Source organism: Bos mutus, chromosome 9 (genome assembly GCF_027580195.1).
Source record: "Bos mutus isolate GX-2022 chromosome 9, NWIPB_WYAK_1.1, whole genome shotgun sequence".
NCBI classification, from domain to species: Eukaryota; Metazoa; Chordata; class Mammalia; order Artiodactyla; family Bovidae; genus Bos; species Bos mutus.
The window spans coordinates 77249293-77269907 of record NC_091625.1 but is presented as its reverse complement, the minus strand read 5'-3'; positions in this window follow the sequence as shown (position 1 = coordinate 77269907).

Genomic DNA, 20615 nt, shown 5'->3' with positions numbered 1-20615 from the left:
ACACACACACACACACACACACACACATATACACACATACACACACACACACATATATATATATACTGTGCTTAGTCACTCAGTCATGTCTGATGACTCTTGGCAACCCCAAGGACTGTAGCCTGCCAGGCTCCTCTGTCTATTGGGATTCTCCAGGCAAGAATACTGGAGTGGGTTGCTATGCCCTCCTTCAAGGGATCTTCCCAACCCAGGGGTCAAACCCAGTTATTCTGTACTTCAGGCAGATTATTTACCAGCTGAGCTACCAGGGATGCATATATATATATATATATGTTACAAGTTGGAATCAAGATAGGAGGGGAAATACCAACAGCCTCAGAGAGCAGGTGATACCACTCTAATGGCAGAAAGCTAAGAGGAACTAAAGAGTCTCTTGATGAGGTTGAAGGAGGAGAGTGAAAGAGCTGGCTCAAGACTAAATATTAAAAAATCTAAGATCATGGCATCCGGCTCCATTACTGCATGGCAAATAGAAGGGGAAAAGGTGAAAGTAGTGACAGATTTCCTCTTCTTAGGCTCCAAAATCGCTGCAGATGGTGACTGCAGCCATGAAATCAAAAGACGATTGCTTCTTGGCAGCAAAGCAATGACAAACCTAGACAGTGTGTTGAAAAGCAAGGACAGAACTCTACCAACAAAGGTCCATATAGTCAAGGCTATGGTCTTCCCAGTGGTCACATACAGTTGTGAGAGCTGGACCATAAAGAAGGCAAAACACCAAAGAACTGATGCCTTCAAACTTTGGTGCTGGAGAAGACTCCTGAAAGTCCTTTGGACAGCAAGGAGATCAAACCAGTCAATCTTAAAGGAGATCAACCTTGAATATTCACTGGCAGGTCTGATGCTGAAGCTGAAGCTCCAGTATTTTGGTCATCTGATATGAACAGATGACTCATTGAAAAAGTCCCTGATGCTGGGAAAGATTGAGGGCAGAAGGAGAAGAGGGTGTCAGAGGATGAGATGGCTGGACAGCATCACTAATGTAAGGGACATGAACTTGGGCAAACTGCAGGAGATGATGAGGGCCAGGGAGGCCTGGCATGCTGCAGTCCATGGTGTCGCAAAGAGTTGGGCACGACTGGGCAACTGAACAACAACAACAGCATATATATATGCATACTTATCCATATATATATGCATAATAAAATTTTAAGAGATAATAAACATGTCTCAGATAAAAGTATGATGGACAAGATTGGTGTCAAAATAGCAATAGAAATTTCCCAAAATGAAGCATAGAGGGAAAAGAAAAATTAATAAAAAGAACATCAGCAAACTATGGAATAATTACAAGTGTCCAGGTTATGAGTAGTTGAAGTCCTCAAAGACAGGGGCAGATAAAGGTATTTGATGATATAAAGGCAAAAAATACTAAAACCAATAAATTCACATATCCAAGAAGCTCAACAAACCCCGCACAAAAGAAGCACAAAGAAAATTACATCCAGGCACACAATAATCAAACTACTCAAAACAAATGATAAAGAGAAATTCTTAAAAGCAGTTAAGAAAAAAAGGTATGCTATTTGTGATAAGAGAGCTATCATTAGAAATAATGTAAGCAAGAAAATAGTGCAACAACATCTCCAAACTACTGAAAGAAAAAACTGTTAACCTTGAATAATACATCTAGCAAAAAAAAAAGTCTTTGAAAAGCAATAGTGATAAACTTTTTTCAGACATACAAAAACTAAAATCACTCATCATCAGCAGATCCGCATTACCAAAAAATAAACAAAAAAAATACTAAAAGAGGTCTTTTAGGCAGAAAAAAAAGTACACTAGATAGAAATATGAATCTATACAAATGAATGAAGAATACCAGAAATGGAAACTACATGGATAAATACATATGATTATTTTTCTTAGTATTTACATTTCTTTAAAAGATGATAATTTACAGTTTAAACAAAATAATAACAAGGTACTAAAAAGCTAAAATATTTGTAGGAGTAAATAGTATAACAACAATAGCACAAAGGTCGGGGGAGAGAAATGCAAGCATACTATTTTAAGGTTCTTTTTTTTTTTAATTTTATTTTATTTTTAAACTTTACAATATTGTATTAGTTTTGCCAAATATCGAAATGAATCCGCCACAGGTATACCTGTGTTCCCCATCCTGAACCCTCCTCCCTCCTCCCTCCCCATACCTTCCCTCTGGGTCATCCCAGTGCACCAGCCCCAAGCATCCAGTATCGTGCATCGAACCTGGACTGGCGACTCATTTCATACACGATATTATACATGTTTCAATGCCATTCTCCCAAATCTCCCCACCCTCTTCCTCTCCCACAGAGTCCATAACTGATCTATACATCAGTGTCTCTTTTGCTGTCTCGTACACAGGGTTATTGTTACCATCTTTCTAAATTCCATATATATGTGTTAGTATACTGTATTGGTGTTTTTCTTTCTGGCTTACTTCACTCTGTATAATAGGTTCCAGTTTCATCCATCTCATTAGGACTGATTCAAATGTATTCTTTTTAATGGCTGAGTAATACTCCATTGTGTATATGTACCACAGCTTTCTTATCTTATTTATAAAATGGTTAAAATCCCTTAAAGGTAGACTTCAATTAAGTTAAATTGTATAATATAAACCTTTAAGAAGCATATAATAAAACAATATTCCTAATTAATAAGCCAAAGGAGACAAAAATATTCATTAAATATTTGATTAATACAAAAGAAAGCGAGAAAGAGAAAGATGATAATATAAAAAACAACAAGCTAGCCTTAAACCCAATCATTTCAATAACTATATTAAATGTAAATGGCCTAAACACCCCCAATTAAAGCCAGAGGTTGTCAGCTCCTCTCCCCCAAGAAAGCTAATCATATGCTACCTACAAAAAATACCCTTTAAATATAAAAGCATATATGTGCTTGCATGCTATGCCACTTCAGTCATGTCCAACTCTTTAGACCCTATACACCATAGCCTGCTAAGCTCCTCTACCCATGGGATTATCCAGGCAATAACACATGAGTGGGTAGTCATTCTCTTCTCCACGGGACCTTCCTGACCCAGGGATTGAACCTGGGTCTCTTGAATTACAGGCAGATTCTTTATCATCTGAGCCACCAGGGAAGCCTTATTTGAACAGCAATATTGAACAAATTGCCCAATGACAATCTGCCTTCTAATGATTATACAGTGGAAGTGAGAAATAGATTTAAGGGACTAGATCTGATAGAGTGACTAATGAACTATGGAAGGAGGTTCGTGACATTGTACAGGAGACAGGAAGCAAGACCATCCCCAAGACAAAGAAATGCAAAAAAGCAAAATGGCTCTCTGAGGAGGCCTTACATATAGCTGTGAAAAGACGAGAAGTGAAAAGCAAAGAAGGAAAGGAAAGATATACCCATTTGAATGCAGAGTTCCAAAGAATAGCAAGGAGAGATAAGAATGCCTTCCTCAGTGATCAGTGCAAAGAAATAGAGGAAAACAGTTCAGTTCAGCCATTCAGTCGTGTCTGACTCTGTGCGACCCCATGAACCACAGCACACCAGGCCTTCCAGTCCATCACCAAATCCCGGAGTCCATCCAAACCCATGTCCATTGACTGGGTGATGCCATCCATCCATCTCATCCTCTGTTGTCCCCTTCTCCTCCCACCCTCAATCTTTCCCAGCATTAGGGGCTTTTCAAATGACTCAGCTCTTTGCATCAGGTGGCCAAAGTCTTGGAGTTTCGGCTTCAACATCAGTCCTTCCAAAGAACACCCAGGACTGATCTCCTTTAGGATGGACTGGTTGGATCTCCTTGCAGTTCAATGGACTCTCAAGAGTCTTCTCCAAAACCAAGATCAAAAGCATCAATTCTTCCGCACTCAGCTTTCTTTATAGTCCAACACTCCATCCATACATGACCACTGGAAAAACCACAGCCTTGACTAGACGGACCTTTGTTGACAAAGAAATGTCTCTGCTTTTTAATATGCTGTCTAGATTGGTCATAACTTTCCTTCCAAGGAGTAAGTGTTTTTTAATTTCATGGCTACAATCACCATCTGCAGTGACTTTGGAGCCCAAAAACATAAAGTCAGCCACTGTTTCCACTGTTTCCCCATCTATTTGCCATTAAGTGATAGGACCAATGCCATAATTTTAGTTTTCTGAATGTTGAGCTTTAAGCCAACTTTTTCACTCTCCTCTTTCACTTTCATCAAGAGACTCTTTAGTTGTTCTTCACTTTCTGCCATAGGGTGGTATCATCTGCATATCTGAGGTTATTGATATTTCTCCCGGCAATCTTGATTCCAGCTTGTGCTTCTTCCAGCCCAGCGTTTCTCATGAGGTATTCTGCATAGAGGTTAAATAAGCAGGGTGATAACATACAGCCTTGACGTACTCCTTTTCCTATTTGGAACCAGTCTGTTGTTCCACGTCCAGTTCTAACTGTTGCTTCCTGACCTGCATACAGATTTCTCAAGAGGCAGGTCACGTGGTCTGGTATTCCCATCTCTTTCAGAATTTTCCAGTTTATTGTGATTCACACAGTCAAAGGCTTTGGCATAGTCAATAAAGCAGAAATAGATGTTTTTCTGGAACTCTCTTGCTTTTTCCATGATCCAGTGGATGTTGGCAATTTGATCTCTGGTTCCTCTGCCTTTTCTAAAACCGAAAGAATGGGAAAGACTAGAGATCTCTTCAAGAAAATTAGAGATACCAAGGGAAGATTTGATAGCAAAGATGGGCTCAATAAAGGAAGAGAAGCGAAAAGCAAAGGAGAAAAGGGAAGATATACCCTTCTGAATGTAGAGTTCCAAAGAATAGCAAGGAGAGATAAGAAAGCCTTCCTCAGTGATCAATGCAAAGAAACAGAAGAAAACAATAGAATGGAAAAGACTAGAGATCTCTTTAACAAAATTAGAGATACAAAGAGAACACTTCATCAAAGATGGCCTCAATAAAGTACAGAAATGGTATGGACCTAACAGAAGCAGAAGATATTAAGAAGAGATGGCAAGAATACATAGAAGAACTGTACAAAAGAGATCTTCATATGACCCAGATAATCAAGATGCTGTGATCACTCATCTAGAGCCAGACATCCTGGAATGTGAAGTCAAGTGGCCTTAGGAAACATCACTATGAAGACTGCTAGAGGAGGTGATAGAATTCCAGCTGAGCTATTTCAAATCCTAAAAGATGATGCTGTGAAAGTGCTACACTCAATATGCCAGCAAATTTGGAAGACTCAGCAGTGGCCACAGGACTGGAAAAGGCCATTTTTCATTCTAATCCCTAAGAAAGGCAATGCCAAAGAATTTTCAAACTACAACACAATTGCACTCATCTCACACGCTAGCAAAGTAATGCTCAAAATTCTCCAAGCCAGGCTTCAACAATATGTGAACCGTGAACTACCAGATGGTGAAGTTGGTTTTAGAAAATGCAGGGGAACCAGAGAACAAATTGCCAACATCTGCTGGATCACCAAAAAGCGAGAGTCCAGAAAAAACATCTATTTCTGCTTTACTGACTATGCCAAAGCCTTTGACTATGTGAATCACAATAAACTGGAAAATTCTGAAAGAGATGGAAATACCAGACCACGTGACCTGCCTCTTGAGAAATCTGTATGCAGGTCAGGAAGCAACAGTTAGAATTGGACATGGAACAACAGACTGGTTCCAAATAGGAAAAGGAGTACATCAAGGCTGTATATTGTCACCCTGTTTATTTAACCTGTATGCAGAATACATCATGAGAAACACTGGGCTGGAAGAAGCACAAGCTGGAATCAAGATTGCCGGGAGAAATATCAATAACCTCAGATATGCAGATGATACCACCCTTATGGCAGAAAGTGAAGAAGAACTTAAGAGCCTCTTGATGAAAGTGAAAGACGAGAGTGAAAAAGTTGGCTTAAAGCTCAATATTCAGAAAACAAAGATCTTGACATCCAGTCCCATCACTTAATGGCAAATAGATGAAGAAACAGTGGAAACAGTGGCTGAATTTATGTTTTTTGGTTCCAAAATCACTGCAGATGGTGATTGCAGACATGAAATAAAAAGATGCTTACTCCTTGGAAGAAAGGTTATGACCAACCTAGACAGCTTGTTAAAAAGCAGAGACATTCCTTTGCCAACAAAGGTCCGTCTAGTCAAGGCTACAGTTTTTCCAGTAGTCATGTATGGATGTGAGAGTTGGACTGTGAAGAAAGCTGAGTTGCAAAGAATTGATGCTTTTGAACTGTGGTGTTGGAGAAGACTCTGAGAGTCTGTTAGACTGCAAGGAGATCAAGCCAGTCCATCCTAAGGAAATCAGTCCTGAATGTTCATTGGAAGGACTGATGTTGAAGCTGAAACTCCAATACTTTGGCCACCTGATGCAAAGAACTGACTCATTTGAAAAGACCCTGATGCTCAGAAAGATTGAAGGCGAGAGGAGAAGAGGATAACAGAGGATGAGATGGCTGGATGGCATCACCAACTCAAAGGACATGAGTTTGAGTAAACTCCAGGAGTTGATGATGGACAGGGAGGCCTGTTGTGCTGCAGTCAATGGGGTCGCAAATGGTTGGACATGACTCAGTGACTGAACTGAACTGATCAACCAAACTGGAATTCCCAGGTGGCACAGTGGCAAAGAATCCACCTGCCAATGCAGGAGACAATAAAAATGCAGTTTCAGTCTCTGGGTCAAGAAGATCCCCTGGAGTAGGAAATGGCAACTCGCTCCAGTATTCTTGCCTGGAAGATTCCATAGAGAGAGGAACAGGGCGGGCTACAGTTCATGGGGTCACAAAGAGTCAGACATGAGAGAGCAACTGAGCACACATCAACCAAATTGAAACTATTACACTCCTCCAAGCAGCAGCAGAATACACATTCCAAGTGGACATTCTAGGAATCAGTTCAGTTCAGTGCAGTCGCTCAGTCGTGTCCGACTCTTTGTGACCCCATGAATCACAGCACGCCAGGCCTCCCTGTCCATCACCATCTCCCAAAGTTCATTCAAACTCACATCCATCGAGTTGGTGATGCCATCCAGCCATCTCATCCTCTGTCGTCCCCTTCTCCTCCTGCCCCCAATCCCTCCCAGCATCAGAGTCTTTTCCAGTGAGTCAACTCTTCGCATGAGGTGGTCAAAGGACTGGAGTTTCAGCTTTAGCATCATTCCTTCCAAAGAACACCCAGGGCTGATCTCCTTCTGAATGGACTGGTTGAATCTCCTTGCAGTCCAAGGGACTCTCAAGAGTCTTCTCCAACACCACAGTTCAAAAGCATCAATTCTTCAGTGCTCAGCTTTCTTCACAGTCCAACTCTCACATCCATACATGACCACTGGAAAAACCATAGCCTTGACTAGACAGACCTTTGTTGGCAAAGTAATGTCTCTGCTTTTGAATATGCTATCTATGTTGGTCATAACTTTTCTTCCAAGGAGTAAGCATCTTTTACTTTCATGGCTGCAATCACCATCTGCAGTGATTTTGGAGCCCAAAAAAATAAAGTCTGACACTGTTTCCACTGTTCCCCAGTCTATTTCCCATGAAGTGATGGGACCAGATGCCATGATCTTAGTTTTCTGAATATTGAGCTTTAAGCCAACTTTTTCACTCTCCTCTTTCACTTTCATCAAGAGGCTTTTTAGTTCCTCTTCACTTTCTGCCATAAGGGTGGTGTCATCTGCATATCTGAGGTTATTGATATTTCTCCTGGTAATCTTGATTCCAGCTTGTGCTTCTTCCAGCCCAGCATTTCTCATAATGGAACCTTTATCCAAATAGACTATATTCTGGGCCATAAAATAAATCTTAATAAATTTAAATGTATTTAGGTAATACGAAGTGTGTTTGCTGAAGAATTAAATTAGAAATCAATAACAGAAAGATCTTTGGAAACTAACAAACTTCTGCAAAATCCATAGGTCAAAGAAGAATTTAAAAGTCAAATTCAAATGTATTTCAAACTAAATGTAAAAAAAAAAGTTCAACATACCTTATCAAAAGAATCCTACAATTGTCATTGTATTCATGAAATACTTGTTACAATTTTAAAATTAAAGGCAGAGGAGATTCACAGAAAAAAAAATTATTTGTAAAATACTATTAAAATGGTTTTTATGAGGAAATTTTATAGCACTAAATGCCTGTATTAGAAAATAAGGTTTCAAAGCAATCAACTCAGTTTCAACTATAAGAAATCAGAATAGGGTTTGGCAAACCAGAATAGGGTTTGGCCCTTGGACCAAATCAAGGTAACTGCCCTTTTTTGTAGAATAAAGTTTTACTGAAACACAGCCACATTGATGTCTTTACATTCTATGGCAGCATATATGCTACAGTGGCGGAGTTGAGTAACTGGACAGAAATTTGATAACTCACAAAGCCTGATATATTGCTGTCTCATCTTTTGCATAAAATATTTGCTTACCCCTAAACTGGAAAAAGAAGAGGAAATTAAACTGAAAGTAGACAAGAGAAAATAATAATAAGGGTCACAAAAGAATTCAGTGAAATTTAGAAAACATAAAATGAATTGACATAAGAAATGATAATTAAAGAAAAATCTATAAAAGTGATTAACCATTAGCCTGCTCAGACAAATTAGAGGAGCAACAAATTGCCAATATAAGAAATGCTGAAAGTTATATCACTATAGATTCTACGAATAGTAAAAGGAAAATAAGAAAATATTATGAACTATATATTTATCAATTCAACAAAAGATAAAGTTGATTAATTTCTTGAAACACATAAATGACCAAAGCTCATTGAGAAGTAGGTAATCTGGATAATACTACATTTATTTATTAAAGAAAATGAATTTGTAACTAAAATCTTCTAACAAAGAAAATCCCATGCCCACATGGCTTCACTGGAGAATTCTTTCCAAATTTAAGGACGAAATAACAACAATTCTACACAAACTTCACAAAATTGAAGTGGAGGGATTCTATTCTTTTCAGTTTGTGAAGTTATCATTAGTCTGAAACCCAAAGCAGAAAAGCACATTAAGACCAGAAAACTCTATACCAATATCCCTCACAAAAAAAAAAAAAACTGCAAAACTTATTTTTAAAACATTAGCAAATAAAATCTAACAATATTTTAAAAGGATAATACATCGTGAAAGAGTGGGTTTTATTCCAGGAAAGCAATGTTGTTAAATAACTTTGATTTAACATTTGAAAACCAATCAATTTATCATTTTAACTAATACTGAAAAAGAAAAAACATATGATCATCTCAATAGAACCAGAAGAAGCATTTGACAAAATCCAGTGTACATATCTGATAAAAACCCTCAGCAAATTAGGAATAGAAGGGATCTTTTCCAACTTAATAAAAGACACCTATGAAATTAAAAGATGCTTACTCTTTGGAAGAAAAGTTATGACCAACATAGATAGCATATTCAAAAGCAGAGACATTACTTTGCCAACAAAGGTCTGTCTAGTCAAGGCTATGGTTTTTCCAGTGGTCATGTATGGATGTGAGAGTTGGACTGTGAAGAAAGCTGAGCACTGAAGAATTGATGCTTTTGAACTGTGGTGTTGGAGAAGACTCTTGAGAGTCTCTTGGACTGCAAGGAGATCCAACCAGTCCATTCAGAAGGAGATCAGCCCTGGGTGTTCTTTGGAAGGAATGATGCTAAAGCTGAAACTCCAGTACTTTGGCCACCTCATGTGAAGAGTAGACTCATTGGAAAAGACTCTGATGCTGGGAGGGATTGGGGGCATGAGGAAAAGCGGACAACAGAGGATGAGGTGGCTGTATGGCATCACCGACTTGATGGCCGTGAGTTTGAGTGAACTCCGGGAGTTGGTGATGGACAGGGAGGCCTGGCGTGATGCAATTCATGGGGTTGCAGAGTCAGAAACGACTGAGCGACTGAACTGAACTGATGAAAACCTATAACCAACATCATACTTAATGATGATAGATTGAATATTTTCCCCCTACAAGCAAGAAAAATGCAATAATGTTTGAATTGATCACATCTGTTTAACACTGTACTGAAGTTTCTAGCTGAAATAAAAGGCAGAATATTGGAAAGGGAGAAATAAATTGTCTCTTTACTTCAATATTATTATATGAAAAAAAATCTTTTAGAATCTACAAAAGAACTTCTAGTAGTGAACTTATCAAGGCCGTATAAAAAATCATGTTTCTATATACTGGCAAACAACAATTGGAAATGGAAAATTTTAAAGTACCATTTAAAATAATTTAAAAACACTAATTTCTTAGGAGTAAATCTGGCAATAAATGTACAAGACTGATATGTGAATATCTACAAAACATTACTAAAAGAAACTGAAGAAGACCTAACTATATGGAAAGTTAATGACTGTTCACTAACGTGTCAATTTTCCTCAAATTGATCTACAGACTCAGTGCAATCCCAATCAAAATCCCAGTAGTCTGTTTTGTCAATATTGACAATCTAATTTCAAAATTCATATGAAAATGTAAAGAACCTGACAGAGGAGGCTGGCATGCTGCAGTCCGTGGGGTCTCAAAGAGTTGAACACAACTTATTGACTAAACAACAAAAATAAAGTTGGAAAACTAATTCCACCTGATTTAAAGACATTATAAAACTACAGTAATCAAGATGATATGATGGCCATGAAAAGATAGACCAAAAATTCAAAAAAAAAAAACAGACCAAGAAATCAGTGGAACATTATAAAGAAATACAGCTATACATATAAAAACAATTGACTTTTTTTTTATCAGGTTGCAAAGGTGATTCAGTAATAAAAGATGTTCTTTCAACAAATTGTGCTGGAATAGTTAAATAACCATATCCAAAATGTATAAATTTCCATCTTATCTAAAGGCATATGTAAACATTAATTCAAAATTGATTATATGATATAAATGCAAAATGTAAAAATATAAAACTTTTAGAAGAAACCATAGCAGAATTTCCTTGTGAGTTTCTGCCATGAATTTCACAAGTTCTTGTGAACTTGAGTTAGGCAAAGATTTTATATATAATACCAAAAACATGATCCATAAAATAAATAATTGATAAATTGTATTCTATTAAAATTAAAAATTGTTTTCAAAAGACATTTAAAAGAATGAAAAGACAAGCCACAGACTGAGAGAAAATATTTTCAAATCGTATATTTTATAAAGAAATTGTATATATAAAAGAAAAGGATGCATGAAATAAACAACCCAATTTCAAAAGATGGTCAAAGATTGGAATTGATACTCAACAGAGATACACAAAATGGCAAATAAGCACATGAAAAAATTCCCAATATTACTATAATAGTTATTAGGGATATGCCAATTAAAACCACAATGAAATACCACTAAGCACTTTTACAATGACTAAAGACTCATGTAAGTAAGTGTCATGAGAATGTAAAGAAAGTAGAACTCTCATAAACTGTCAGTAGGATATTTTAATTGTGTGATCTCTTTGGAAAATAGTTTGGCCGGGCTTTTTTTTTTTTTCAAATGTACATCTACCTTATGATCCAAGCATTCTAATCATTATTCTTATTTCCAATTAAGTTTACCCAAGAAACTTAACTCTTACATCTACAGAGACAGGCTTGCACACAAATATTCATCAGATCAGATCAGATCAGATCAGATCAGTTCAATCGCTCAGTCGTGTCCAACTCTTTGCAACCCCATGAATCGCAGCACGCCAGGCCTCCCTGTCCATCACCAACTCCCGGAGTTCACTCAGACTCACGTCCATCGAGTCAGTGATGCCATCCAGCCATCTCATCCTCTGTGGTCCCCTTCTCCTCCTGCCCCCAATCCCTCCCAGCATCAGGGTCTTTTCCAATGAATCAACTCTTTTCATGAGGTGGCCAAACTACTGGAGTTTCAGCTTTAGCATCATTCCTTCCAAAGAAATCCCAGGGCTGATCTCCTTCAGAATGGACTGGTTGGATCTCCTTGCAGTCCACGGGACTCTCAAGAGTCTTCTCAAACACCACAGTTCAAAAGCATCAATTCTTCGGCGCTCAGCCTTCTTCACAGTCCAACTCTCACATCCATACATGACCACAGGAAAAACCATAGCCTTGACTAGACGAACCTTTGTTGGCAAAGTAATGTCTCTGCTTTTGAATATTCGTAACAGCTTTATTTGTAGTGTCCAAAAACATGTCTAAGCCCAAATAACCATCAGCAGGTGGATGCAGTGAATGAACATATGGAGGAATATCCATGCAATGGAACATTATATAGCAACAGCAAGGAATAAACTACTGGTATACACAACAACATGGATAGATCCTGTATGATTCTCCTTATATGAAACTCTGGAAAATACAAACTAATCTTTAGTGATAAAAGCAAATTGTGTTCCCCTCGGGATTGGGAAAAGGTAGAAAGAAGGGGGAAGGTAAGAGTCATAAGAAAACTTTTGAGGGTGATGATATGTCTACTATCTTGATTGTGGTGATGGTTTGTGAGTATACACATATGTATATGTATATGAGAAAAGTAATCCAGCTGTACACTTTAAATATGACTAGCATATTATGAATGAATCATATGCCAATAAGCCAAAAAGAAATAACTGATGGAGTTAGAAATGTTTAACCAAGGAAAAAGAAAATAAGAGAAATGGGACACGCATCCTTAAACACTTGAAAGGCCATCTCTTCTAGAGAAGAACTTAACAAGAAGAAAGATTTGGGTTATAGAGAAGTATACGTAATCCTGTTCAACCCATGCCCTATATTGCCCAGTGTTAGCATGGTGTAGTAATCAAGAGACAGAGTCCAGGTAACAAAAGTAACATAACTGTTTCCTCCCTTGCATTTCTGCATGTTATGAAATGTATGCTCTCTAATGATACTTCTTCACATTTCCCTTCTTCCTTCAATATTTGTATCATATTATATTGTTCTCTACACATTAGCCAAGAAATGTCTTCCCCCAGCCCATCAGCTTTTTATTCTTTCCTTACTCTTTCCAATTCTGCATCACAAAAGTCTAAAAACTAGTCTGGAAATACCAGATCTGCCCACACAGGTCAAAAAAGGAGAACAAATGAATAGGTGACACTAGAATCTTCTTGAACAACAAAGAGTTGAGGAAAGTCTCAGAATGTTTGTGCAGTGAAAGGAAGAACACTGATATGGCTAAGAGCCTGAGTTCCAGAGCTAGAATTTGGGGGTCCTAGTTGAGAAGAGAAGCAAAAGGCAAAGTAGAAAAGGAAAGATATAACCATCTGAATGCAGAGTTCCAAAGATTAGCAAGGAGAGATAAGAAAGCCTTCTTAAGTGAACAGTGCAAAGAAATAGAGGAAAACAATAGAATGGGAAAGACTAGAGATCTCTTCAAGAAAACTAGATGTGTCATGGGAACATTCCATGCAAAGACAGGCACAATAAAGGACAGAAATGGTATGGACTTAACAGAAGCAGAAGATATGAAGAAGAGGTGGCAAGAATACACAGAAGAACTATACAAAAAAAATCTTAATGACCCAGATAACCACGATTGTGTGGTCACTCACCTAGAGCCAGACATCCTGGAATGTGAAATCAAGTGGCCTTAGGAAGCATCACTATGAACAAAGCTAGTGGAGGTGATGGAATTCCAGTTGAGCTGTTTCTAATCCTAAAAGACGATGCTGTGAAAGTGCTGCACTCAACATGCTAGCAAATTTGGAAAACTCAGCAGTGGCCACAGGACTGGAAAAGGTCAGTTTTCATTCCAATCCCAAAGAATGCTCAAACTACTGCACAATTTCACTCATCTCACATACTAGTAAAGTAATGTTCAAAATTCCCCATGCCAGACATCAACAGTATGTGAACCAAGAACTTCCAGATGTTCAAGCTGGATTTAGAAAAGGCAGGGGAACCAGAGATCAAATTGCCAACATCCTTTAGATCAAAGAAAAAGCAAGGGAATTCCAAAAAAAAAATCTACTTCTGCTTCATTGACTATGCTAAGACCTTTGACTACGTGAATCACAACAAACTATGGAAAATTCTTCAAGAGATGGGAATACTAGACCACTTTACCTGCCTCCTGAGAAATCTGTATTCAAGTCAAGAAGCAACAATTGGAACCTTACATGGAACAACCAACTGGTTCAAAATTGGGAATGGAGTATGTCAAGGCTGTATATTGTGTATATTGTCACCCTGCCTATTTAACTTCTAGGCAGAGTACATCATGTGAAATGTCAGAGTGGATGAAACGCAAGCTAGAATCAAGATTGCCAGGAGAAATACCAATAATCTCAGACATGCACATGACACTACCCTAACTGCAGAAAGCAAAGAGGAACTAAAGAGCCTCTTGATGAAGGTGAAAGAGGAGAGTAAAAAAGCTGGCTTAAAACTCAACATTCAAAAAACTAAGATCACAGCATCTGGTTCCATCACTTCATGGCAAATAGATGGGGAAACAATGAAACACTGTACTGCAGACAGTGACTGCAGCCATGGAATTAAAGGATGCTTGCTCCTTGGAAGGAAAGCTATGAAAAACCTAGACACCCTGTTAAAAAGCAAAGACAGCATTTTTCTGACAAAGGTCTATCTAGTCAAAGCTATGGTTTTTTCAGTAGTCATGTACAGATGTGAGAGTTGAACCATAAAGAAGGCTGAGTGCTGAAGAATTGATGCTTTTGAACTATGGTGCTGGAGAAGACTCTTGAGAGTCCCTTGGACAGCAAGGAGATCAAACCAATCAATCCTAAAGAAAATCAACCCTGAATATTCATTGGAAGGACTGATGCTGAAGCTGAAGCTCCAAAACTTTGGCCACCTGATGCGAAGAGCTGACTCTTGGAAAAGACCGTGATACTGGGAAAGATTTAGGGCAGGAGGAGAAGGGGGCAACAGAGGCTGAGATGGTTGGATGGAATCACTGATTCAATGGACGTGAGTCTGAGCAAACTCAGGGAGGGAGTGAAGGACAAGGACACCAGGCATGCAAAGAGTCAGCTACAACTTAGTGACTGAACAAGAACAAATGCCCTGCTCTGTAACTTACTAACTGTTTGATACTGAAAAATTTCTCTAGCCTCTCTGAACATCATTTGCCTCATCTGTAAAATTAAGACAGTAATAACAACTTGCTAAGAAAACTCTTTGAGCATTTAATAATGTTAATATATGTAAAACATTTAGAACTATACCTGGCACATAGGAAGATCTCTGTAAGCTCTAGCTATTCATATTGTATATTAATAATTTTGACCACTTTACAACTCTTAGGGGGGGGCATGATCAGAGTTTACCCAGAATGGAATGAAAAGTCTCAAGACGCAACAGCTTCCTATCTTTAAAAGTGATCAAACCAAAGCTATATAAATACTCCAAAGTGAAATTGCACATCAGTTTAATTCATTTGATATTGACTAGACCAAGAACCACTGCAGGCGTTTTCATATATAAGATCTATATTTCCACACATCTTCTTCTTTCTTGGCTATTTTTTCCTGCTTCTCCATATCTATCCTAGATCAGAGCTTCTTGAATTCTCTTGATCCTAGACTTCTTTTTTAGCTTGAAGGTGTTTCATAAAAAACCTTCTTTCAGAATACAAAACTGACATTTCATAAAAGAAGGAAATAAAAATATGAAAAATGTTTTCCTCACTGGAAATCAAGTATTTGATAATATAAAGAATGCCCCTGCCTTGTGTATATAGTTTTTAAACCATTTAGGGTTTATTTTAAATAGTGTAAAATGTTTTCTGCCAACTGACACACAAAGCAAATCTTTCTGAAAGATAAATGAAATAAGAAAGCTACTTTGAAGCTAATATTTTCCAAATAGAGATTTAACATGTATTTAACTATAAAATTCATTTCCCTGTTTTCTTTCTTCCCTACTTCTTTTACATTCAGGATAATTCTAAATAAACAAATATCTTTTTATCCCTGTGTTCAAAGAAAAGCCATTTTCTAATCAGTGAAATCAATAACATTTATCAGAGTTTGTCCCCACATGTGACCTTTTCTCTAGTCCCAGAATGTGTGGTGTTCTTCCTTCATTTAATATAAGTGAATATATACAAAATAGATAAAGAGAAAGGCCACACTGTATAGTGCAGGGAACTATACTCAATATCTTGTAATAAACTATAATGGAAAAGAATATGAAAAAAAGAATATATATATATATATATATATATATATATATATGAATATGTACATGAATGATTTTGCTGTGCACCAGAAATTTACAACATTGTAAATCAACCATACTGCAAAAAAAAATTTTTTAATAAAAAAATAAAGTCCACTGTTGCATCCTCTGAGGACTTGCCCTAGTTTTCTTCTACCTGTAATTTTTCTCTCTATTCTGACTTTCTTCCCTCAACCTATTTATTTTCCTCCATTCTTCACATCCATTAAAAATCTTCCTTTGACCTTAGATTCACCTCCACCTACCAATCAATCAATTACCTCTGCATCTTTGCTCATCTTTTCTCCTCTTCACTACATCTCTCCTCTCCTCTTTAGCTCTCTATTGACCCTTACTACTCTTTTTAGAATTATCTCAGATGTCATTTCCTAGCTGTGATACCAGCCACCACCATCACCCCACTGAGAGTGATGGGTGTTCCTCAAGTTACCCCATAATATCCCAAAGTACTCTATTAGAATTATCAGTCCACTTCAATGGCCTTGAGAGTTAGGCTACTAGGCTTGACTCATATCAAATAAAGAGATATACACTGATCCTCTATGGAATAAATGAATGTCCCAATCTGACAAAATTTGCATGAAATGGAACTGATATGGATATACTCTATAATCTTGAGATGAACACTTGGTCTTTGGAGTTTTATAGTTTTGCAGATCAATAAGAAGATTATGGCATCTGGTCCCATAACTTTATGGTAAATAGATGGGGAAACAATGGAAACAGTGACAGACTTTATTTTCTTGAGCTCCAAAATCACCGTGGATGGTGACTGCAGCCATGAAATTAAAAGATGCTTGCTCCTTGGAAGAAAATCTATGACAGACCTAAACAATATATTAAAAAGAAGAGACTTCACTGTGCCAACAAAGTCAAAAGCTATGGTTTTTCCAGTAGTCATGTACAAATGTGAGAGTTGGACCATAAAAAAAGGCTGAGTGCCAAAGAATTGATGCTTTCCAACTGTGATGCTGGAGAAGACTTTCAAGAGTCCCTTGGACTCCTGAAGAGTCCAAAGAGATCAAACCAGTCAATCCTAAAGCAAAGAAACCAAACCAGTCAATCCTAAAGGAAACCAACCCTGACTATTCATTGGAAGGACTGATGCTAAAGCTGAAGCTCCAATACTTCGGCCATCTGATGTGAAGAGCCGACTCTTTGGAAAAGATCCTGATGCTGGGAAAGATTGAAGGAAAGAGGAGAAGGGAGTGACAGAGGATGAGATGGTTAGATGGTATCACTGACTCAATGGGTGTGAGTTTGAGCAAACTCTAGGAGACAGCAAAGGACAGGGAAGCCTGGCATGCTGTAGTTCACAGATTGCAAAGAGTCAGACACGACTTGACTACTGAATAACAAAGGTAAGTAGTTAGTAATCTCTTTAGTCATGAATTCTATCTCTACGTGCAACAATGTATAAGCTCCAGCATGGAAATACTAGTCATTTCTTGGTGCCATCCAATCAGTAATACAATAGTGAATACATATTTTCCCCTAGGCCATTCAGTATATTCTCTCTATGATCTACATAACTTCTCTTGACCTTTTCTTTCACATTCATAGACCAGCATACTGCAGTGGTCACCCCACACTATCATTATTTCCTGGCTGTCATAGAACAGATTGAGGTAATATACACTTTCAAACTCCACATCATAGAATTTGGGACATAGGATGATCTGGAGAAATAATTGAAACTTTATTTATTCAACATCACATAGTTTGGCAATTTTTTGTTTCTCCATTTTTGTTTTGTTTTGTTTTTTTACTATGGGGACTTGTCAAAATTAAAAGTTCTGTAACTTATTTGTAAACTCTCCTTCATTGAAGCATATTGTGGGATAAAATTATATTGAGCTTCACTTACTTTTACTCTTTGAATTTTACAACAACCCTATCAACTTCACATTATAATTGCAGATTTTACAATTTACCTCCATTTGACAGTTGAGAAAACTGAAGTATAGAGACATTAGGAAAATTGATCTAAGCCATATAGCTTGTAAGGTCCTGAGTCAGGATGGGTTTTCCCTGGGGCCCAGGTTCTTAACCAATATTCTACATTGTGGCAACAGGAATAGATACTCAGTTAAAACTGACTACAGAAACTCAAGTATGTAGTTCAAAAGAAAAATAAAGCCTGGGAATATATTTCTTTATTCCTAATAGAGTGTGTAAGATTTTGTTGTAAGGTTTTTTTTTTTTTAATGTAAATGACATGGGAAAAGGAAGAAAAAAACTAAAAATTTCATAATAACACTTTGGTCTAAAAGGCTCCTCTAAGCAAGTAGTAAACTCCTGGGTGATTAGTCACGGATTTAGGTTTTCTTTTAAGCTATTGATAGCAAGTAAAATGGCACTTTACAGATTTAGTTAATCATTGTTCTCTTGGTGAGCAAATTTTTCAATCTGCTTTAAAAACAGTCAAGTGGTAGAACCAAAGCACATAAAGCCAATTTGGATGGGAAAGGAGAGGACCAAAACATCTACATTGACATCAGTGATTACCTAGTAGAGACCCTCCTGACAGTCTGAGAAAAATTACTCTGTGAAGAAGAATCTCTGTTCTTAGAAAACATTCCACCACCCTTTATGATTAAGAAGAAAATGCAAGGCCTAAGAGAATTTCTCTACCAACAAAATCATCCTAAGGCACAAGACTTTATTATGTAAAATAACAGATAAATATAAGATAGTTCAAATATAAATAAATGGAATGGAATCTGGGGTTGTTTGCTTTCTCATTCCATGAACCCATCTCCATCTTCTCTTTGAGTTAATCATCATCAAACGCCCTAAATCAGAGGTGGCAGGGGCTGTAGCTGGCCGGACACCAGTGTTTCTCCTTGTTTGGTTATACTGGAAATGTCTTTGGAATGAGCTTAATCTGAAAGACCTTTAACCAGCAGTTCTTATAGACTTCTAAACAGCAGAGGCTTGGGTTTTTCATTTGTTTGGGGTTTTTTTATGGGTTGGGTTTTTTGGGGTTTTTTTTGTTTTTTGGGTTTTTTTTGATGGAGGAGAGATGAAGGGAGGAGTGTAGGGAAGGGAGTAGTGTGTATGTGTATGATATGTATTTTTTCCTCAATTAAAAATAAGACAATATCAAGAGTCTCTCTCTCTCCCACACCCCACCCTCTGCCCTTCACACATGCAGGTACAATTGTCCTCCCCTCAAAGAACTTCTGATGTTTGGAAAAGTGAAAGTTAGTTGCACAGTCCTGTCCCATTCTTGGGGATCCCATGGACTGTAGCCTACCTGGCTGCTCTGTCCATGGAATTCTCCAAGCAAGAGTACTGGAGAGGGTTGCCATTTCCTTCTCCAGGGGATCTTCCCAACCCAGGGATTGAATCCCGGTCTCCTGCATTGTAGGCAGATTCTTTATCAACTGAACCACTAGGGAAGCCCGCTGTTTGGAAGTCTAAGAGAATTGGGAAAAGTGGTGGGGAATGTGGAGAGGGAGTCTTTTCATTTTTATTTCATTCACTTCTGTGCTGTTTGCTTTCTAAACCATGTTCATGGGCTATTTTCAGTTAAAATAATAACTTTTTTGAACCCTGAACAAAATGAAAAGGCAAAACAACACCACACACACACAGACACACACACACAGAGCTGTGTCATAAAGAAGGTGGAAGGGTGTACAAGCAAAATACTCGCCAAGATGGCAGCGTCACTTGTTTTATCCTTTGCCTGAAAGGTTTGGCTGAAAACTTTCTCTGAGGGTTTAGGTTGTTTTCCCAGCAGAGGGGTGGGGTGAGGGATAAGGAAGGCAGATTTGTGTCTGTAGCTGATTGGCAGTTTCTGTGAGAAATTGTTCACTCCAATAAGTTTTGTTATTTTGGCAATTTCTTTCTCAGAATTGATGGTGCCCTTTCCTTTCAGGCGGGGGATGGTGTGAGGAATGGGATGTTGTTTCTAGTCGACTGCTGGGAGAGGGGAGTGGGGGCCCCCGCTGTCTGACTGAGAGACTGAAAAGGTTCTGGGAGAATGGAATGTTGTTGTTTCTCTGTTTTTGAAACCGCTCTTCTTTTTGATGGTGTTTATACTTTAAAATTTCACACTGTGGTCAAACGAGGCAAGGTATAATTTCACATGTCCCTGTAAACACTGAACAACTAACTTGCCCGGTGTGCACACAGGCACACAAATATTATGGACATTTAAGATGGCTACCTGTGGGTGGAGGGGAGTCACACTTTAATAACTCAAACCATGATCATCAAATATTTTAAATGCAGCCTCTCTGGGGCTTTTCCAGTAGAGTTTTCCTGTCTTTTTAACAGAAGTAACATGTAAATCCCAGTGCTGTTTTTTTCAATTATAATTTAGAGTTACATTGAAGAAGAAAGTTATAAATAAGATAAAGTTAAAATATATACTTTAGATCAAGCATTCTACAGTGACATAAAAAGCAAGCTTGAAGTTTACTGACAAGGAACATTACAGCAATTACCAAAAGATT